Here is a 23,610-nt window from a genome sequence, read left to right on the forward strand (position 1 = left end):
TAACCTACAGAAATACAGGAAAAAGAAACAAAAATTAAATTGGGAACCATAGCCTTCACATACCCATGACTGCATTAAGTACAAATAGTCTCAGGACACCATATAAAGGACAGAGATTGGAAGACTGGATAAACAAAATACCCAACCATTAGCAGACAGCAAGAAACTCACTTCAACACGATGATATAGAAAGGGCGAAATTAGAGCACTGATAAGAGGGACGTGCTTGGTGGTCCAGTTGTTGGTAGTCCACCTGCCGATGAGTGGGACGTGGGTTCGATCCCCGGTCTGGGAAGATCCCACAGGTGTCCTGAGCGACGAACCCTGTATGCCACAACTTCTGAGCCCACGCTCTAGAGCCCGAGATCCCCGAGAGCCCCTGGGGAGAGGGACCGGGTCACGGGACCCACAGTGAGCAGGCAGCCCAGCAAGGGGAGTGACGGGCCGCAGCCACAGTGGCCGCCCTGCTGCCCATGGCCAGGCCAGCAGCCACGCCCAGTGGAGGGGCAGGTCAGCCCTCCAGCCCCCCAGGCCCTGCGCTGACACCCAACTCAGGAGCAGCACTTCTTTTGCAGAGCACTCGGCGGCATTCAAGGGTTTCCAGGGAATGCACACCTTGAGATCACAGCAAGGAGGGCCAAAAGGTGGGCCTGCTGCTTCCCAGGGTCCCTCCCCTCCAATCAGAAGCTGAACCCACCATGAACATCCCCTCCACCACCACGCTCCCCACCTCCTCCCAGGGGAGCCCAGTCCTGGGCCCTGCCAATGCCCAGCACAGAGCATCCTTGTAGAATCAGTGACAGAATAAGCGAATGTATCTTCAAAATGCAAACATTCTTGAAATATCAAAGAAAGAGAAGCAGGTAAATGGGGATATTCGAGAGGCATTCCTTATCACCAGGAAACCCCTGGCCGGGTGCCCAGAGCCCCGGAAAGCCCTGCCTGACTCCCACCAGCGTCCTTGCCAGGGGTCTGGGCCCCTCCGGCTGGATCCTGTGGGTGACGGGCTTGGCCCCTGTCTCCACTGGCCCTGTGTTTCTAAAGCACGTTTTCTTCTGCAGTCTCTTGGACTCCCCTCCCTGCCCGAGGCCCAGCAAACCCCACGGGGGTGAGATTGTATCTCTGTTTGTTTTGGTCGATTGAACAGTTTCTTTCCTTGTTCAACATTTTTCAGATTTCTGGGGATTGTTTTCCACCTCTTGATGTTGCCTGGGCCCCGGCCAACGGAAACACACGCCGTCTGCCTGCGGCTGCGGGAGGAGAGCGGAAGCTGAGGGCTGAAGTGCTTGTTAAATTTAGCTTCTCTTGGGCAGATTTATCTCCATTAATCATAACCCAGCAGAGTCTTATTTCCCTAAATCTAGCCCCCTGTGTGGATACTTGCGTCCCTCCCAGAGCGGATTTCCTGGAGCAAACACCCACACGGCTCCCTCGAGAGTCCAGCAGCCGCAGCAAAGGGCGGAATCCAGGGGACACAGGTGCTGGGCACTTCTCACTGAAGCCTGGGGCTGGGAGGCGGGACACACACAGGGCCGGGCTCCCAGCACCTGCGATGGGGGTCCCAGCTGGAAGGGGACAGTCACAGGGTGGCTGAGATGCCTTTCCTTGCTCCTCTGGGTGGCGGACACACAGGCGAGGGTCTTCATACTTGGAGAGGAAGCTTCACTCTTGGAAACAAAATGAAATCAGCAAGACTTTGGGTTCATACATGCCCCACGTGACAGGTCACCTTTGCTTAACTGAGTACTAAGGTCACTGTTGACCAGACGGCAGCTGCCATGTGGCTCCCAGGCCTCCAGCCACTTACAGGTTTTGCAGCTCATGTCCAGACTGACCAGCGTGCAGGAGGTGATATGACCCCCCAACACCGGGTCCCCCACTTCACTCAGAGTGCCTGGACAGCCCGCCTGCCGGGGAGCTCGCCCACACCCCAGCAGGCACACCACCCCAGCTCCGTGCCCAGAGCTCAGAGCTGCCGCCCACTGGCAGCGGCGGCCACACTGGGGACCAGGCACAGGCTCTGCAGGAGGTCAACATGAAAAGATGCACAGGCTGGAGGCTTCCGGCGTGGACGTCTGGACCGAGGGGAGCGTGCTGGCCTGAAAGAGACTTTCCAAGAAGATCTCCACCATGCTCGTCTACAAGCGACCCAGTCAGGCCGCGAAAACCCCCCACCGTGCAAAGCAGAAGCCTTTACGCACACAGGGCAGACGGCACCCTCCATGCCGCTGAGCTCAGCACCCAGGTGAGCGGCCAGTCGTGAGCAGAGGAGACGGAGAAGGAGGAAGCGCGCTTCACCATCAAACAGGAAGGACATCGATTCGGAGTCGCTGCAGCTGAACTCAGGCGGCTGGCGTGAGGACGCCCAGAACCGGGCGCCGGGGCTGTGGTCAGTGCTCTGTCGTCGGGACTGAAGCCTCGCCGCCTGCAGGAGGCACTGCTGTGTCAACAGGTCTGGCCGCTGGCTCACACAGAAGAGGCACCTGTGACACCTGAGCGTCCCTGCCCTCCGCCTCCTGCAGGCGCGAAGGTCACCCTTCCCAGGAAGGCGAGGAGACGCCAAAGGCGCAGGGCCAGGTCATGGCCAGGCTGGGCCTCTGGGCACGATCAGGCCCGGGAGGGGCGACTCCACCAGCCGTGGACTCTGTGCCAAGAATAAGCCTCTATCCAATCCACCTTGTTGCCATGGCGTGAACCTGGCTCAGCCAGGTGCCACTCCGGCCTGGCGATGAGCTGAGAGCCCAGAGGTCAGACAAGCCTGGCCCTGATCTGAGTCTACTTCCTTCCCACCGGCTGCAGGACTGCCAACACGGTTAGCAAAGACCCACGAGAAAGCAGGAACTTTCAGGCTGCGTGGACAGGGAGCCAGGCAAGACCGCCCCAGCAGCCGGGCTGGGGCCCAGGTACCTGACTCTCCCTCTAAGGCCCAGGGGGCCCGCCTGTGATCAGGGGTTGTAGGACACTCGCCTCACAAGTGTGAGGCACATGCTGTCTTCGTGAGACACACTTTAGATCAAAGATGCAGGCAGACTGTAAACCCATGGAACTAAATGATGGAAAATTACAGCTCGTGGCAGCAGTCACAAGGAGGATGGAGTGGCCGCTCTAATAACAAAGAAAGTCGACTCGGAAACAAAAGTACTACTAGGGATAAACAGTGACACTTTACAACATGGAAAGGGTCAACCCATCGGGAAGAGATACAATCATCTGTGTACCCGACAATAGATAATGCAGCTCAGGAAGTGAAAACAGACAGAAATGAGGAGCGAAAGAGGCACTTCCACACTCCAGCAATAGCTGGAGATTGCAATGCCCCCGCTGTCAACGGTGGGGAAACAGAGAAACAGAAGATTTAAATAACACGGTAACAGATGTGTGAGAACATCACGCCCAACAGCTGCAGGACACACCCGCCTCCTGAAGGCACACGGAACGCTGAGGAGCACATACTCGGCCAGCCTCTGCGAACCTAACTGGACAGAAATACCACTACATTCGGGGACCACGATGGAATGGACGTCAACAGCAGAAAGAAAACTGGGAGAGCTGCAAATATGTGGGAGTTAAAAAAGCCGAAGAAGAAATTAAAAGGACATCTTGAAATTCTTCGGGGTAAATGATAACGAAGACGCGACACAGCACAACTTGCAGGGTGCAGCTGAGGCCGCGCTCGGGAGCACGTGCGGGGCTGTCAGTGATCACGTCAAGAAAGAAAGGTCCCCACCTTTCCAACCTTCCATCTAAGACACTGGAGAAAGAGACACACTGGCTCTTAAAAAAGCAGAGGGAAGGAAACAATGCGAGTCTGGAAACGAGTGAGACAGACTAGAGAAGCAAAGGAGGAAAATCAATGCAACCAAAACTGCTTCCTGAAAACAGCAAGCAAAAACAACAAGCTAACAGCCAGACTGGCCAGGCAAAAAACGGGAGATGAAAACTAGATCAGATGAGAAAACGAGGGGTCATGGCGCCCAATCTTACAAAAATACAAAGAATTATAAAGGAACGCCAGTGTTGCTGAGCATGAGGAGAAATCAGGGCCTCTGTGCATTGCGGCCGGGGAGGGGGAGGGAATGTAAATGGTGCAGTCACTTCAGAAAACGGTCCAGCGTTTCCACAGTTAAATACAGAAGTACCACTTGTGTATCCTTGTGCTCTGTGCTCAGCTGGGTCCAACTCTGAGGGACCGTGTGGACTGTAACCCTCCAGGCTCCTCTGTCCATGGGATTCTCCAGGCAAGAGCACTGGAGTGGGGTTGCCATTTCCTCCTCCAGGGGATCTTCCGCACCCAGGGATCAAACCTGAGTCTCCTGTGTCTCCCACATTGGCAGGCAGGTTCTTGACCACTGAACCACCTGGGAAGCCCCATACAACACAGCAATTCCACTTGCAGGGAAACGATCGGGAGAAACCAAAACACACGTCCACACAAAAACTTGCACATGAACATTTGTTTCGGCATTATTCATAGTTCTCAGAGGGTGGGAAGAAGCCAAAAGTGCATCAACTCATGATGGATGGACACAGCATGGTCTATCCGTATGGTGGAATATCATTTGAGCACAAAAAGGAAAGACAGACTAACGGATGCTATAGCATCATTTGAAGTGAAAGAAGCCAATCCCCAAAGAAATGTCCAAAAAAGGCAAATAAATTAACACAGACAGAAAGTAGATTATGTGTTGTTTGGTGGGGGGATGGGAGGATATTGTGAATGATGGCTAAAGGGTTTGGGATTTCTCTCAGGAGTCATGGAATGTTCTAAAATGTACTGTGCATGGTTGTATATAACCATGAATATACTACAAACCACTGGACTGTAGACTTAACAAGTCACACACACACACACACACTCTCACAACATCAACCAGATGAACACAACAAGACACAGGTAGGAACATAATTCACACCTGAAAAAGTGAGAAAAGTTTAGCAGGACTCCTGCAATGCAACAGAGAGCATGGAAAGTAACTGCCGGGAACGTGAAGTTAGCCCAGAGCAACGATAAAGCCCTTCAGGTGCCCAGGGTGGCTGGGATGTGGCTCTGAGACTCAGACCATCCAGAGCAAAGAGCAGAACACACGCTGGCCCTGTCCTGCTCCGAGGTCTGGCTGGTCCTGGCTTCAGGAACCCCACTCATAAAGGTGAGCCTGGAGCCCCATCCCACGGGGGTCCATGGGACCCATGCATGTCTGGCCCAGCCTCACACAGGCCTTGCCTTCCTGCCCTGAAACTGACATAAGAAAACGTCAACCACAAGGCCGAAATTCTATCCCTCAAGCACTCAAGGTATGTGGCTCTCCCCAGGGGAGCCCCTGGCTCTGTCCCCTCAAGGCCCACCCCAGCTGCCTCCCCTTTCACAAGAGAGCAGTGCCCACTCTTCTGAGTGGGGTCTAAATAGCACCTCGGGGACCTACTTATATGAGTGCCTGCAAGTGGAGACCTGCCTGGAGCTTAGTTCAGATCATCACCCTGCTATGCAAACAAGAGTCATCAGGGACATAGATTTGGCTGGGGCCAAGTCTCCCACCAGAGTCCCCGCCATGCTGACCAGAGGGCAAGGACTCATCTTCCCTGGGTCTAAACCATTCAAACAGGAACAGAGTGGAGCTCCAGCAGGGGTCAGGGTCCTGCCTTGGGGAATTTGATGGTGACACTCTCAAAGTCAGGGTCAGGGTCCAGGGGTGACCTCCATCCCCATATCCCAGCCAATGCGAGCTCTGCCAAGGCACACGGGAAGGACAAGAAGTCTGGAATCACAGCTGCTCCAGGCCTGGCCAGGCTTTCAGATGCACTCACCAGCCCCAAGGAAGCCTGTGGACAGTGTTGGCAGATGCCCGCTGAAGTGGTAGAGGAGGCCTGATGTCACTGTCCCCAATGATCAAGGCTAAAGCCATCTCAGGACACAAAGTGGAACAAGCAACCTCTATTTGGGGTCAGTCAACAGCCAGCGCTCCAAGAATTCATTCATAAGCAAAACACCTGTTGTTACCTTAGAAACACAAGCTAGGACTGAGCTGCTGCTTCTCGTTCATGAGAAGAGTGGACAGATCTGGCAGTTCTGTAGAAGATGGAAGATTAGACACTGAAGACGGGAACAAGTAATTTCATGAACCTGTAGTAAAAAGGAGATGAGGGAATTAGTCGAGAATTACAGAAGGGTTCTAACACCAGGACCACAGACAGAATGGGGAGCACGCAGACAGGATCCCATCTTCCAAAGAAGAACAGGTGGACACATGTTCACTTGCAACACCTTCCAGGGTTTAGCACCAGTGCACACCTTGCATTTCAATAAAGCAGAGCAAAGAAGGGGAGGGGAAACTCTGGGTACCTTGTCCCAGGATCACAACAGATTCTGTAGGTGTGTGGACAGCATCCAGCCACACCTGGGGGCCCACTGTGACACTGCTGTCTCTGCTAACTCAGGAAGCCCTGGGTTGGGACTTCTGAGCTACAACACATCAGAGTGGACAGGTTTTGTTACATTTTCCTTTAATGTCTAAAGAAAGCAGAAGCACCAGCATGTTCGACAGTGGCTCATAAAGTAAGCGTGCTTGATATCTTCTGGGATATTCCTGATCCCACTCAGCATGTGACTGAGAAAAGATGCTCCCCAGAGAGCCCTCACACAGAGAAACTGGGCTCTTCATGGAGAGTCCAGGAGCCCCTTGGAATGATCACAGATAGCAGTGTTGAAAACACTTTTCTCACCATCTTCACATGAAACCCAACTTCAGTTATTATTCATATTCCCAATCAGCTTTTGTGTAGCTGAAAAACAGCTTGGCCGGGACATCGGATTTTGTGTGAAGTTGTTCACTGTCCAGGTTGACTATCACCCATCATGACATGGACATTTCAGATCTAAGTTGACATCCAAGAAGTAGTTATTACATTTGCAGACTTTCCCCTGGGTTCCAGCAAAGCCTTCAAAAGAAGGAGAACCCAGGACTGATGTCAGCAGGGCCCAGGGGCCCAGAATGCATGTAGATCATCAAGTGGATGGAGGGTGCTGAAGAGAGGAGGCAAGAGGCAAGGGAGCCCTAGAAATTCTGCGAAAACTCATCCTGGTTCACACCAGCAGGGTTCAGCTCTCCTCCTATTTTGAGTTGGCCAGCGTCTTCTCTGCGTAAACTCCTGGCATGCCTGTGTTCTGTCACAGGACGTCCTTCTCCAGTGGCTTGAGTCATCCCTGTTTCGTTCTGTAATGACCGCCTTTCTCTCTGGTACCCGCAGTCAACATCTTACAATGCTGGATTTGTGGAAAAGTTAACAGCTGAAAGGGAGGCACACATGCCAAGGCCACCTGACCCTTTTCTAGACTTTCTGTTCTGTGGTGACTTTCGGTTGTACAGACAAGAACAAACTGGGGTGATTTAAGCAGAAAAGCAAATTTATGCAGGGGTTTGGGGGACAGCTCTGAGCCCAAGGGCAGGGCCGCAGGCCTGGCACCACTGGGAGCAGAGAAGGGAGAAGCCTGTCCCCCAGTTCCTCACCCAGCATCTCCATCAGCCTCACTCCCAGCCCGTGAGCCACTGGGCTTGCCTCAGTGCCTTAGTTCTGCCACCCAGGCAAGTTCTGAGTTTTCTTCTCTGCTCTGGTTCACCATCACCATGGGAGATCAGGGTCGCACAGAAATCAGATGGCATAGTCCATTAGGGTAATTCAGGGAGGGTTTAATACAGAGCCTGTATGGGTGGACACGCAGTGGGTAAGGGAACTACAGGTGATAGCGTAAGGTCCGAGGGTAGCGTAGAGGGCAGCAGCTCCCCTGGCCCAGAGGTGTGTGAGTGCAGACCCAAGGAGATGCTGCCTTGGGGGGCTGGGACCAGCAACAGGAAACCACCAATGCAGCCAGCAGGGAATAAGTATCCTGACTGGAGGGACCTCTCCTCCAGTCTCCTGCTGGGCTTTCCCACCTGCCAGACCCAACAAGGAGCCAGAAGGCAGGGAGAGCGATGCTGGCCAAACATTTCCACCTTCCACTCAGAAAGCGTCTGAAAAACGCCTTATTGCACCTGCAAGGACAGTGAGGCATCTGCACTGAAGGGCCCTGATTGGACTGCTTTGGGTCACGTGCTCATCCTCGAGCCAATTGGCTGAGACCAGGGGCGGGGTCTAGTGTGCCAATATGGCAGCCCCCATATGACCTCGGAGGTTGGCGGTAAGGAGGGCGAGCGCTGGGAGTGACGCGTGTCTGAGCTCCACCCTCCCACTCTCCCTTCGTCTCCCCTCCTGCTGTCCCTGGCCTCCCTCGTCCACCACCGCACCGCTCCCTGCTCCAGAGGGTGAGTCCGGTCCCTGCCTCCCCCAGATCCCCGTGCCCTCAGCCCCCAGCCTCACATTGTCTCCAAGGCCTGTTTCTTCTACCTCAGGAATGCCTCTGGCCTGTGTCCACTTCTCACTTCCAACGGGCCCCTTCAGGGCATGCTTTTGTCTGCTTCTCCGCCCATGTTGCTCCGTCAGCACCCCCCATCTTGACTCCCATCCGTGTGATGCACCCCTCTCAGCTATCCTCTGGTCTCTGTGACTCTCCCTTCTCCCCTCTCCATGGACCCCCTGGTCTAACATCCTCACCTCTTCTCTGCCCACGACTCTCTTGATGATGTCCCATCTTTCTCACGGCACAGGCTGAAACTTAGGGGCCAGCAGCTCCCCCATGAGGTGCCCTCTTCCACGATGGGTAGGTCTGCAGGAATGTTCCTGAAGTACCTTAAATCCAGCAGGTCACCAGTAGATCCTGCAGTTGCTGCCCAACAAACCTGACCCCCTTCTCCAGGCACTCCTTCTGCCCAGTCGCCCAAACCAGAAACCTGGAGCCTGTTTCCCCTTCCTCTCCTCCCCAGCACCCATTCCAGCCCCAAGACTGACTGTGCCCTGAAGAGGAGAGCCTTGACTGCATCCTCTTCTTCATCCCCAGCATCACCAGTCCAGCTCACACTTCATCCTTCCTCCCCAGGATGCCTCTGAGGCCCCTTGTTTTCATTCGCTGAGTTGTTCACAGGCACTTAGGTGTCTACTCCGTGACCAGTCCATGCTGAACACAGGGAACCCAGGAGAGAGCTGAGCACGGCTGACCCGTCTGTGCCCTGGGTCAGCTGGGATCCAGAGATGAATATTCTATGCCGGGGATGCAGTGAGCTCCCCTGCCCCACAGACATCCCCAACAAGGCTGCCTAACCTCACATATGTCTTTATCAAGATTGATAGCAAAACCAAGACTATTTCTGTCTCATAAATGTTCAGAAGAAAAACAAGTTAGCCTCCATCGAATACCACCTGAATTGCTGGTCATTCTTGGCCTTATTATAAGTGGAACAACCAGGTACCACAAACATCAAGATTTGATATGGTAAGACATCCACATTATCACCTACTCAATATTCTCTAAAAAATTAAACCTGAAAGCAACTCAGCCTCTAGTTCTAATTGCAACGTGCAGGTAAAGTGGAGAGAGAGGAACAAGCTAAATGACACAGCAAGGACACAGGTGGACAAATCCAGATCATGGGACACTCCACAGGGTCTGTGACCTGCTTTCTCCAAGAAGCCCAGGGCACAGGGGCTGAAAGGAAGTGGAGAAGAGAGAGTGAAGGAGAGTTCACAGCCTACTGCAAGGTGGGTTGTTTGAATCCTGATTCAGATCACCTATGAAACACTTTCCTGGCTTATTTTTGTTGTTGTTCAGTCGTTCAGTCATATCTGACTCTTTGCAAACTTGTGGACTGCAGCACACTAGGCTTCCTTGTCCTTTACTGTCTCCCAGAGTTTGCTCAAACTCATGTCTGTTGAATCAATGATGAGTGGATAATTAGGGACATTTGAATATGAACTTGTGTTTGATGGTATAAAGGAAGTCTTATTAGTCAAATATGATAATAGTGTGTGTGGTGCTTATGGAGGAAAAAATCTTTATCGATTAAAGATGCAAGCAAAAGTGTCTACAGGTAAAATGTCAGGATGTTTGGCATTTAATCTACTTTAGAAAAAGGGACAAGGGAATGGATAAAACAAGATTGGAAACATTTACAATGCTTGCATACGGGTTATAGGCACATCATTTTATCCTCTCTACTTTTGTAAGTATTTTTAAATTTTCTGTAATGGAGAGAAGGAAAACAAAACATTTATCAATTTTGTTGTGTGTTTTTAAAGAACAAACATTTTCTGTTAGTTTATAAGGAATTCTATTTTCAACACTAAATTATGTTTTTTGCAACAAATATTAAGCAGTTAATGAAAATACTTAAATTCTCCAATCAATGCCTGAGGATCTTGGCATGAAAATACTTTGTCTCAACTTGGTAGCTGTCTTTTCATTGCTTAGAGCAAAATGAAAATCTTCTCAGTGCTCAGATGTGCTTGAACATTCTTTCTTGAAAATGTAAATATACACATCTAAGTGGCTAATTATTCAGGTTTCTATTTAATAACAGATTCTATTTTTATTAAAAAAATCTATCACTAAAATTATGTGAGATGAATTACCTTCCATGACTTTTCAAGGACAGAAAAAAACAATTTTAATATCCTATTTTTTCCTCATAGAAAAACATGAATGTTCACACATTACAGATGAGCAAATTAGACAAGCTTCAGAATAGAAGTAGATTGAATCTGATTAAATTTGGCCTTAATAAAGCCAGAGGGAGAAAATTAACTGGTTTTTTTTGTTATTGTGCAGTGTCTGTTTATTTGGAAAAGTAGTTATATATGATAAAGATGTCAGGGGAAAATCCTTAGACTAGACAGAGTAGCAAACAGTGAGGCAAAGATTGTCATGCTTTTCCTGATAAACTCTGAAATACTTATTTTGAAGTAGCTCAGCCAGAAGTTCCCTCAAAAGAAGCACTAGCCCACCTCTAGTTTTCAATTATTTGTTGTAATTCACTCACTAAGTCACATCCAGCATATCTAACTCTTTGCAGCCCCTTGGACTGCAGCACACCAGGCTTGCCTGTCCTTCACTGTCTCCTGGAGTTTGCAGATTCTAGTCCATTGAATCAGTGATGCTATCTAAACATCTGATCCTCGATGGCCCTCTTCTCCTTTTGCCTTCATCTTTCCCAGCATCAGGGTGTTTTCCATTGAGTCAACTCTTCCCATCAGGTGGCCACAGTATTGGAGCTTCAGCTTCAGCATCAGTACTTCCAGTGAATATTCAGGGTTAATTTCCTTTAGGATGGACTGGTTTGAGTCCTTGCAGTCCAAGGGACTCTCAAGAGTCTTCTCCAGCACCACAGTTCAAAATGCATCAATTCTTTGGCACTCAGCCTTCTTTATGGTCCAACTCTTACATCCATACATGACTACTGGAAAAACCATAGCTTTGACTAGATGGACCTTTGTCAGCAAAGTGATGTCTGTACTTTTTAATATGCTGTCTCGGTTTGTCATAGGTTTCCTTCGAAAGAGCAATCGTCTTTTAATTTCACAGCTGCAGTCAATGCCCCCAGTGACTTTGGAGCCCAAGAAAATAAAATCTGTCACTGCTTCCACTTTTTCCCTATTTGCCATGAAGTGATGGGACTGGATGCCATGATCTTAGTTTTTTGAATGCTGAGTTTTAAACCAGCTTTTTCCATGCTTCTCTTTCACCCTCATCAAGTTAATTCCTCTTCAGTTTCTGCCATGAGAGTGGTATCATCTGCATGTCCAAGTCTGTTGATATTTCTGCTGGCAATCTTGATTCCAGCTTGGGATTCATCCAGCCCAGCATTTTGCATGATGTACTCTGTATATAAGTTAAATAAACAGGGTGACAATATATAGCCTTGTCATACTCCTTTTCCAATTTTGAACTAGTCAGTTGTTCCATATAAGGTTCTAACTATTGTTTCTTGACCCACATACAGGTTTCTCAGGAAAAAGGTAAGATGGTCTAGTATTCCCATCTTTTTTAAGAATTTCCCACAGTTTGTTTTGATTCACACAGTCAAAGTCTTTAGCTTAGTTGTTGAAGTGGAAATAGCTGTTTTTCTGGAATTCCCTTAATTTCTCTGTGATCCAGTGGATGTTGCCAATTTGATCTCTGGTTCCTCTGCCTTTTCTAAACCCAGCTTGTACATCTGGAAGTTCTCAGTTCATGTACTGCTGAAACCTAGCTTGAAGGATTTTGAGTGTCACCTTACAGCATGGGAGATGAGCACAACTGTATGGTAGTCTGAGCATTCTTTGGCATTGCCCTTCTTTGGGATTTAAACAAAAACTGACCTTTTCCAGTCCTGTGGCCACTGCTGAGTTTTCTAAATTTGCTGACATATTGAGTGCAGCACGTTAGCAGCAGCATCTTCTAGGATTTTAAGTAATTCAGCTGGAATTCCATCACCTCCACTAGCTTTGTTCGTAGTAATGCTTCCTAAGGCCCACTTGACTTCACACTCCAGGATGTCTGGCTCTAGGTGAGTGACCACACCATCATGGTTATCCAGGTCATTAAGACCTTTTTTGTATAGTTCTTCTGTGTATTCTTGCCACCTCTTTTTAATATCTTCTGCTTCTGTTAGGTCCTTACCATTTCTGTCCTTTATTGTGCCCATCCTTTCATGAAATGTTCCCTTGATATCATTAATTTTCTTGAAGAGATCTCTAGTCTTTTCCATTCTGTTGTTTTCCTTTATTTATTTATTTATTTTTGTACTGTTCACTGAGGAAGGCTTTCTTATCTGTCCTTAGTATCCTCCAGAACCTGCATTCAGTTGAGTATATCTTTCCCTTTCTCCTCTGCCTTTTGCTTCTCTTCTTTTCTCAGCTATTTGTAAGGCCTCCTCAGACAACCACTTTGCCTTTTTGCATTTCTTTTTCTTGTGGCCAGTTTTGGTTACCACCTCCTGTACAGTGTTATGAACCTCCATCCATAGTTCTTCAGGCACTCTGTCTACCAGATCGAATCCCTTGAATCTATTCATCACCTCCCAGATAGAAGGGCAGAGGGAAGAAGCAAGAATTGCAGTCCCATGGCCTTCGGAATGAAAACCACAATCACAGAAAACTAACCAAAATGATCACATGGATCACAGGCTTGTGTAACTGAATGAAACTATAGCCATGCCATGCAGGGCTGGGTGGGTCATGGTGGAGAGTTCTGACAAAACTCTGGGTGGCCACTGGAGAAGGGGATGGCAAACCACTTCTTGCCTTGAGGACCCCATAAACAGAGTGAAAAGGCAAAAAGAAAGGACACTGAAAGATGAACTCCCTAGGTCAGTAGTTGCCCAATATGCTACTGGAGATCAGAGGAGAAATAACTCCAGAAAGAATGAAGAGATGCAGCCAAAGCAGGAACAGCACCCAGTTGTGGATGTGACAGGTGACGGAAGCAAGGTCCGATGCTGTAAACAGCAATATTCCATAGGAACCTGGAATGTTACATCCATGAATCAAGGCAAATTGGAAGTGATCAAACAGGAGATGGCAAGGGTGAACATCGACATTTTAGGAATCAGCAAACTAAAATGGACCGGAATGGGTGAGTTTAACTCAGATGACAGTTATATCTACTACTGTGAGCAGGAATCCCTTAGAAGAAATGGAGTAGCCATCATAGTAAAACAAAGAGTCTGAAATGCAGTACTTGGATGCAATCTCAAAAACGACAGAATGACCTCTGTTTGTTTCCAAGGCAAACCATTCAATATCACAGTAATCCAAGTCTATGCCCCAACTAGTAATGCTGAAGAAGCTGAAGTTGAATGGTTCTATGAAGACCTACAAGACTTTCTAGAACTAACACCCCAAAAGGATGTCCTTTTCATTATAGGAGACTGAAATGCAAAAGTAGGAAGTCAAGAGTTGCCTGGAGTAACAGGCAAATTTGGCCTTGGAGTACAGAATGAAGCAGGGCAAAGGCTAATAGAGTTTTGCCAAGAAATGCACTGGTCATAGAAAATACCCTCTTCCAACAACACAAGAGATGACTCTACACATGGACGTCACCAGATGGTCAACACTGAAATCAGATTGATTATATGCTTTGCAGCCTAAGATGTAGAAGCTCTATACAGTCAGTAAAAAACGAGACCAGGAGCTGACTGTGGCTTATATCAACAACTCCTTATTGACAAATTCAGACTTAAATTGAAGAAAATAGGGAAAACCACTAGACCATTCAGATATGACCTAAATCAAATCCCTTACAATTATACAGTGGAAGTGACAAATAGATTCAAGGGATTAGATCTGATAGACAGAGTGCCTGAAGAACTATGGATGGAGGTTCATGACATTGTACAGGAGGCAGTGATCAAGACCATCCCCAAGAAAATAGAAGAAATGCAAAAAGGCAAAATGATTGTCTGAGGAGGTCTTACAAATAGCTGTGAAAAGAAGAGAAGTGAAAGGCAAAGGAGAAAAGGAAAGATATATCCATTTGAAAGCAGAGTTCCAAATAGCAAGCAGAGGTGAGAAAGCCTTCCTTAGTGATCAATGTAAAGAAAAATAATAGAATGGGAAAGACTAGAGATCTCTTCAAGAAAATTAGAGATACCAAGGGAACATTTCATGCAAAGATGGGCTCAATAAAGGACAGACATGGTATAGACCTAACAGAAGTAGATCTTAAAAAAAGGTGGCAAGGATACACAGAAAAACTATACAAAAAAGATCTTCATGACCCAGATAATCATGATGGTGTGATCACTCACCTAGAACCAGACATCCTGGAATGCAAAGTCAAGTGGGCCTTAGGAAGAATCACTATGAAAAAAGCTAGTGGAGGTAATGGAATTCCAGTTGAGCTATTTCAAATCCTAAAAAATGATGCTGTGAAAGTGCTGCACTCAATATGCCAGCAAATTTGGAAAACTCATGGCCATAGAACTGGAAAAGGTCAGTTTTCATTCCAATCCCAAGAAAAGGCAACGCTGAAGAATGCTCACACTACCGCGCGATTGCATTCATCTCACACACTAGCAAAGTAATGCTCAAAATTCTCCAAGCCAGGCTTCAACAGTACATGAACCATGAACTTTCAGATGTTCAAGCTGGGTTTAGAAAAGGCAGAGGAACCAGAGATCAAATTGCCAACATCTGCTGGATCATCAAAAAAGAGAGAGTTCCAGAAAAAACATCTACTTCTGCTTGATTAACTATGCCAAAAGCCTTTGTGTGGATCACAACAAACTGTGGAAAGTTCTTAAACAGATGGGCATACCAGACCACCTGACCTGCCTCTTGAGAAACCTGTATGCAAGTCAGGAAGCAACAGTTAGAACTGGACATGGAACAACAGACTGGTTCCAAATAGGAAAAGGAGTACGTCAAGGCTGTATATTGTCACCCTGCTTATTTAACTTATATGCAGAGTACATCATGAGAAATGCTGGGCTGGAAGAAGCACAAGCTGGAATCAAGATTGCCAGGAGAAATATCAATAACCTCAGATATGCAGATGACACCACCCTTATGGCAGAAAGTAAAGAAGAACTAAAGAGCCTCTTGATGAAAGTGAAAGAGGAGAGTGGAAAAAGTTGGCTTAAAGCTCAAAATTCAGAAAACTAAGATCATGGCATCTGGTCCCATCACTTCATGACAAATAGATGGGGGAACAATGGAAACAGTGGCTGACTTTATTTTGGGGGGTTCCAAAATCACTGCAGATAGTGATTGCAGACATGCAATTAAAAGATGCTTGCTCTTTGAAGAAAAGTTATGACCAGCATAGACAGCATATTAAAAAGCAGAGACATTACTTTGCCAACAAAGGTCCATCTAGTCAAAGCTATGGTTTTTCCAGTAGTCCTGTATGGATGTGAGAGTTGGACCATAAATGGGAAAGCTGAACACTGAAGAATTGATGCTTTTGAACTGTGGTGTTGGAGAAGACTCTTGAGAGTCCCTTGGACTGCAAGAAGATCCAGCCAGTCCATCCTAAAGGAAATCAGTCCTGAATATTCTCTGGAAGGACTGATGCTGAAGCTGAAACTCTAATACTTGGGCCACCTGATGCATAGAACTCACTCATTGGAAAAGACTCTGATGCCAGGCAAGATTAAAGGCAGGAGGAGAAGGAGATGACAGAGGATGGGGTGGTTGGATGGCATCACTGACTCAATAGACATGAGTTTGAGTAAGCTCTGGGAGTTGGTGATGGACAGGGAAGCCTGGCATGCTGCAGTCCATGGAGTCGCAAAGAGTCAGACACGACTGAGTGACTGAACTGAAATAACCATTGTATCTACTACTGTGGGTAAGAATCCCTTAGGAGAAATGGAGTAGCCCTCAGTCAACAAAAGAGTCCAAAATGCAATACTTGGGTGCAATCTCAAAAATGACAGAATGATCTTGATTCTTTTACAAGGCAAACCTTTCAATATCAGAGTAATCCACATCCATGTCTCAACCACTGATGCTGAAGAAGCTTAAGTTGACCAGTTCCATGAAGACCTACAAGACTTTCTAGAACTAACACCAAAAAAAAGATGTCCTTTTCATCATAGAGGACTGGAATGCAAAAGTAGGAAATCAAGAGATACCTGGAGTAACAGGCAAGTTTGGCCTTGGAGTACAAAACGAAGCAGGTCAAAGGCTAACAGTTTTGCCAAGAGAACGCACTGGTCATAGCAAACACCCTATTCCAACAACACAAGGGATGACCCTACACATGGACATCACCAGATGTTAATACAGAAATCAGATTGATTATATTCTTTGCAGCCAAAGATGGAGAAGCTCTATACAGTCAGCAAAAACAAAACCAGGAGCTGACCATGGCTCAGATCATGAACTCCTTATTGCCAAATTCAGACGTAAATTGAAGAAAGTAGGGAAATTCAGGTATAACCTAAATTCAGTAGGTCATTCAAGTATAACCAAAATCAAATCCCTCATGATTTTACAATGTAAATGACCAGTAGATTCAAGGGGATTAGATCTGATAGACAGAGTGCCTGAAGAACTATGGACAGAGGTTCGTAACATTGTACAGGAGGCAGTGACCAAAACCATTCCCAAGAAAAAGAAATGCAAGAAGGCAAAGTGGTTGTCTGAGGAGGGCTTACAAACCATTGAGAAAAGAAGAGAGAATAACCTACAACCTAGATTACTCTACCCAGCAAGGATCTCATTCAGATATGAAGGAGAACTCAAAAGCTTTACAGACAAGCAAAAGCTGAGAGAATTCACCACCACCAAACCAGCTCTTCAACAAATACTAAAGGATCTTCTCTAGACAGGAAACACAGAAAGGTGGTATAAACGTGAACCCCAAACAACAAAATAAATGGCAACGGGACCATACCTATCAATAATTACCTTAAATGTAAATGGGTTGAATGCCCCAACCAAAAGACAAAGGCTGGCTGAATGGATACAAAAGCAAGACCCCTATATATGCTGTCTACAAGAGACCCACCTCAAAGCAAGGGACACATACAGACTAAAAGTGAAGGGCTGGAAAAAAATATTCCACGCAAACGGAGACCAAAAGAAAGCAGGAGTCGCAATACTCATATTAGATACAATAGACTTTCAAATTAAGTCTGTGAAAAGAGACAAAGATGGACACTACATAATGATCAAAGGATCAATCCAAGAAGAAGATATAACAATTATAAATATATATGCACCCAACATAGGAGCACCGCAATATGTAAGGCAAACGCTAACGAGTATGAAAGAGGAAATTAATAGTAACACAATAATAGTAGGAGACTTTAATACCCCACTCACAACTATGGATAGATCAACTAAACAGAAAATGAACAAGGAAACACAAACTTTAACGGACACAATGGACCAGCTAGACCTTATTGACATCTATAGGACATTTCACCCCAAAACAATCAACTTCACCTTTTTCTCAAGTGCTCATGGAACCTTCTCCAGAATAGATCACATCCTGGGTCATAAATCTAGTCTTGGTAAATTCAAAAAGATTGAAATCATTCCAGTCATCTTTTCTGACCACAGTGCAGTAAGATTAGATCTCAATTACATGAAAAAAATTATTAAAAATTCAAACATATGGAGGCTAAACAACACGCTTCTGAATAACCAACAAATCATGGAAGAAATCAAAAAAGAAATCAAAATATGCATAGAAATGAATGAAAATGAAAACACAACAACCCAAAACCTATGGGACACTGTAAAAGCAGTGCTAAGGGGAAGATTCATAGCATTACAGGCCTACCTCAAGAAACAAGAAAAAAGTCAAATAAATAACCTAACTCTACACCTAAAGCAACTAGAGGAAGAAGAAATGAAGAACCCCAGGGTTTGTAGAAGGAAAGAAATCTTAAAAATTAGGGCAGAAATAAATGCAAAAGAAACTAAAGAGATCATAGCAAAAATTAACAAAGCTAAAAGCTGGTTTTTTGAAAAAATAAACAAAATTGACAAACCATTAGCAAGACTCATTAAGAAACAAAGGGAGAAGAACCAAATTAACAAAATTAGAAATGAAAATGGAGAGATCACAACAGACAACACTGAAATACAAAGGATCATAAGAGACTACTACCAGCAGCTCTATGCCAATAAAATGGACAACTTGGAAGAAATGGACAAGTTCTTAGAGAAGTATAACTTTCCAAAACTGAACCAGGAAGAAATAGAAGATCTTAACAAAATGATCACAAGCAAGGAAATCGAAACTGTAATCAGAAATCTTCCAGCAAACAAAAGCCCAGGACCAGATGGCTTCACAGCTGAATTCTACCAAAAATTTAGAGAAGAGCTAACACCTATCTTACTCAAACTCTTCCAGAAAATTGCAGAAGAAGGTAGACTTCCAAACTCATTCTATGAGGCTACCATCACCCTAATTCCAAAACCAGACAAAGATGCCACAAAAAAAGAAAACTACAGGCCAATATCACTGATGAACATAGATGCAAAAATCCTTAACAAAATTCTAGCAAACAGAATCCAACAATATATTAAAAAAATCACTCATCATGACCAAGTGGGCTTTATCCCAGGAATGCAAGGATTCTTTAATATCCGCAAGTCAATCAATGTAATACACCACATTAACAAATTGAAAGATAAAAACCATATGATTATCTCAATAGATGCAGAAAAAGCCTTTGACAAAATTCAACATCCATTTATGATTAAAACTCTCCAGAAAGCAGGAATAGAAGGAACATACCTCAACATAATAAAAGCTATATATGACAAACCCACAGCAAGCATCACCCTCAATGGTGAAAAATTGAAAGCATTTCCCCTGAAATCAGGAACAAGACAAGGGTGCCCACTCTCACCACTACTATTCAACATAGTTTTGGAAGTTTTGGCCACAGCAATCAGAGCAGAAAAAGAAGTAAAAGGAATCCAGATAGGAAAAGAAGAAGTGAAACTCTCTCTGTTTGCAGATGACATGATCCTCTACATAGAAAACCCTAAAGACTCTACCAGAAAATTACTAGAGCTAATCAATGAATACAGTAAAGTTGCAGGATATAAAATTAACACACAGAAATCTCTTGCATTCCTATACACTAACAATGAGAAAACAGAAAGAGAAATTAAGGAAACAATACCATTCACCATCGCAACAAAAAGAATAAAATACTTAGGAGTATATCTACCTAAAGAAACAAAAGACCTATACATAGAAAACTATAAAACACTGATGAAAAAAATCAAAGAGGACACAAACAGACGGAGAAATATACCGTGTTCATGGATTGGAAGAATCAATATTGTCAAAATGGCTATACTACCCAAAGCAATCTATAGATTCAATGCAATCCCTATCAAACTACCAACGGTATTTTTCACAGAACTAGAACAAATAATTTCACAATTTGTATGGAAATACAATAAAACCTCGAATAGCCAAAGTAATCCTGAGAAAGAAGAATGGAACTGAAGGAATCAATCTGCCTGACTTCAGACTCTATTACAAAGCCATAGTCATCAAGACAGTATGGTACTGGCACAAAGACAGAAATACAGATCAATGGAACAGAATAGAAAGCCCAGAGATAAATCCACGAACCTATGGTCACCTTATCTTCGACAAAGGAGGCAAGGATATACAATGGAAAAAAGATAACCTCTTTAACAAGTGGTGCTGGGAAAACTGGTCAACCACCTGTAAAAGAATGAAACTAGAACACTTTCTAACACCATACACAAAAATAAACTCAAAATGGATTAAAGATCTAAATGTAAGACCAGAAACTATCAAACTCCTAGAGGAGAACATAGGCAAAACACTCTCCGACATAAATCACAGCAGGATCCTCTATGACCCACATCCCAGAATTTCAGAAATAAAAGCAAAAATAAACAAATGGGACCTAATGAAACTTAAAAGCTTTTTGCACAACAAAGGAAACTATAAGCAAAGTGAAAAGACAGCCCTCAGATTGGGAGAAAATAATAGCAAACGAAGCAACAGACAAAAGATTAATCTCAAAAATATACAAGCAACTCCTCCAGCTCAACTCCAGAAAAATAAATGACCAAATCAAAAAATGGGCCAAAGAACTAAACAGACATTTCTCCAAGGAAGACATACAGATGGCTAACAAACACATGAAAAGATGCTCAACATCACTCATTATCAGAGAAATGCAAATCAAAACCACAGTGAGGTACCATTATATGCCAGTCAGGATGGCTGCTATCCAAAAGTCTACAAGCAATAAATGCTGGAGAGGGTGTGGAGAAAAGGGAACCCTCTTACACTGTTGGTGGGAATGCAAATTAGTACAGCCACTATGGAAAACAGTGTGGAGATTTCTTAAAAAGCTGGAAATAGAACTGCCATATGACCCAGCAATCCCACTTCTGGGCATACACACCAAGGAAACCAGACTCTGAAAGAGACACGTGCACCCCAATGTTCATCACAGCACTGTTTATAATAGCCAGGACATGGAAGCAACCCAGATGCCCATCAGCAGACGAATGGATGAGGAAGCTGTGGTACATATACACCATGGAATATTACTCAGCCATTAAAAAGAATTCATTTGAGTCAGTTCTAATGAGATGGATGAAACTGGAGCCCATTATACAGAGTGAAGTAAGCCAGAAAGATAAAGACCATTACAGTATACTAACACATGTATATGGACTTTAGAAAGATGGTAACGATAACCCTATATGCAAAACAGAAAAAGAGACTCAGATGTATAGAACAGACTTGTGGACTCTGGGAGAAGGCGAGGGTGGGATGTTTCAAGAGAACAGCATTGAAACATGTATATTATCTAGGGTGAAACAGATAACCAGCCCAGGTTGGGTACATGAGACAAGTGCTAGGGCCTGGTGCACTGGGAAGACCCAGAGGGATCAGGTGGAGAGGGAGGTGGGAGGGGGGACCGGGATGGGGAATACATGTAAATCCATGGCTAATTCATTTCAATGTATAACAAAAACTACTGCAATGATGTAAAGTAATTAGCCTCCAACTAATAAAAATAAATGGAAAAAAAAAAGAGAAAAGAAGAGGAGCAGAAAGCAATGGAGAAAGGGAAATGGCAAACCATTTTCCTCCTCTCTTGGATGAGGACATGGCAAACCACTCCAGTGTTCTTGCCACGAGAATCCCAGGAACAGTATAAAAAGCTACAATGAATTCTCTAAAAAGGCAGCCTTCTCGAGTGTGCTTTGAATTTCAGTTGAGTCTTCCAGGAACACAACCATAATAACTAGGGACGCCATGCGCGTATTCCTCACTGAATGTGGAGCAGGGAGTCCCCTCATGAACCTTGTCTGGACATGACTGGGAGGGAAGTGCTCCTCAGCTGTCAGTGACGAGAGCAGGTCCCTCCTCTGGATGCCGGCTCCCAAGTTGAAGAGCTGCTCTTCCACAAGGCACAGATGAGACATGAGCTCGTCCGGCCCTGCCGGACAAGCAGGGCGTTCACCGGCAAGCCTTATTAAGGAAAGACATAAATGATTCCTGACACATGTGGTCTGGGCTGTGCCTGGCTCCATCATCTCCTCCCATTTCCTGCAGTTTCCTTTCCTGCCGGTCCCTGCTCACAGATGGCCGTGCTGGCCCCACTGAAACGAAACCACTGGGGTAGCAGGGGCAGGGGAGACCGCAGCTCTCCTGAGTCCGGGCACTGGAAGGTCGTCATGGCCTTGATGCCTGGGGCCCTTGCCACCGCAGAGGGTAGGTGCGTGGCACGGGCTGCAGGGAGCTGGCCACAGGAGGGCGGCATGGGGCGCCCCGGTGACGGGCCTGGTGCTCTCAGGAGAGCAAGGCTGTGCATGCATGTCGTCGGGGGCCATCCGACCAGGAACACGACCAGCAGGGACCAGGCGCCCAGCCACCTTGCAGGCACTCAGATGGCCCACGGCACCGCAAGCAGGAAGCAGGTGGGGCAGGGCCCCTACTCACTGCCCACTGCCCCCCTCGCCACCATGCATGACGCAGCACAGGCCCCCTCTGCGCTGTAGGGCTTTTCTTGTTGGGCCCACTTCTCCCCATTCTGTCCAGGCAGAGGCAGCCGGGGCCAGGGTGGAGGCTGTCTGAATGGCTGGTTTCCCCCCAGAAATGCTTCTCCAGGTGATGGGCGGCAAGCTGGGCTCAGGGCCTGGACCCCATCACCTGGAGGGGCCCCGAGGCCCCAAGTGGCTTGTATCCTGGGCGGGTCCTCTGACACACACACACACTGCTCCCAGGAAGGCAGTGCATCCAGCCAGGGCCAGCCCTCCAGGGAGTGGGAAGAGTGAGCCCCAAATGTCAGGGCGGCAGCTGGCCTGCTGCCCTCAAAGCCCCTTGGTGCTCCAAGGAGGGCGTGTGTTGGGCGTTGGTGTCCCTTCTGTCCAGAAGCATCTCAGGCCAGGCCAGCCCATGTTCTCCCTGTCACTCCCCAGGTCTCCATGACGACAGAGGAACAAAGACCCCATTCCTGCGAGCCTCCATCACCTCCCCAAGCTGGATAACACAGATGGAGCCTCAGGTCCTGGGAAGGACACAGGCTCAGCCAGCAGCCTCCACCTGGAGACAGTCTCCACTCAGCTGAGATTGACAAAGGCCTCGGTAATATGCATACTGGAGCCCATAAACTTGATCTTTTTCCACTCGGTTTTTTTTTTTAACAGCTTTATAGAGGCATAACTCACATACCATAAAATTCACCTATTTCAAGAGCACGGCTAAATGACTTTTCACCAGTCGACAGAGCTGTGCAGCAGCCCAACGCCAGAACATTCCCCCGACCCCAGGGGACCCCTCCTGCCCTCTGGCCACCCACCCCCACCATCCACCCAGCCCCTGGCAACCACTAGTCTGCCTTCTGCCTCTCCGGCTCTGAAACTCCGAATGTTTCAAATAAACGGAGCCCCTGCAAAACGTGATCTGTCTCTGAGCGGCTTGATCCACGCGGGGTCATGTTTCCAGCCTCATCCGTGTTGTGTCGTGTTATCAGGGCTTCATCGCTTTCTATGGCCGAATACTACCCCGCTGTGCGGATGTGCCCATCTGATGGGCTCTGGGGGCCCCCCTTGGGGCTGCTTGAATGCCTCTGTACGGGGGTTTGTGTGCATGTGTTTCCATTTCGCTGGAGTGTAAACCTAGGACTGAAACTGCCGGGTCACAGGTGACTCACTGTTTACGGAACAGCTGCCCGATTTCACTGCCGTCATCTGCACGTGAGGAGTCCAGCTTCTCCACACCCGTGTCAGCACTTG

General features: G+C 46.7%; 1 long non-coding RNA gene across 2 annotated transcripts; it reads left to right on the top strand.

Annotated features, from left to right (window-relative positions):
• The first annotated feature begins 8,120 nt into the window (after positions 1-8,120).
• On the top strand, positions 8,121-23,277 carry LOC110141386 (uncharacterized). Of its 2 annotated transcripts, none has more exons than XR_002315037.2 (3): positions 8,121-8,294; positions 8,853-9,624; positions 22,795-23,277. It is a non-coding gene; the product is annotated as an uncharacterized lncRNA (long non-coding RNA). The 2 variants fall into 2 exon arrangements; XR_002315038.2 differs by having other exon boundaries at positions 8,927-9,624.
• Positions 23,278-23,610: the final 333 nt, after the last annotated feature.

Source organism: Odocoileus virginianus, unplaced genomic scaffold, assembly GCF_023699985.2.
Source record: "Odocoileus virginianus isolate 20LAN1187 ecotype Illinois unplaced genomic scaffold, Ovbor_1.2 Unplaced_Contig_5, whole genome shotgun sequence".
In the NCBI taxonomy this organism is placed as follows: Eukaryota; Metazoa; Chordata; class Mammalia; order Artiodactyla; family Cervidae; genus Odocoileus; species Odocoileus virginianus.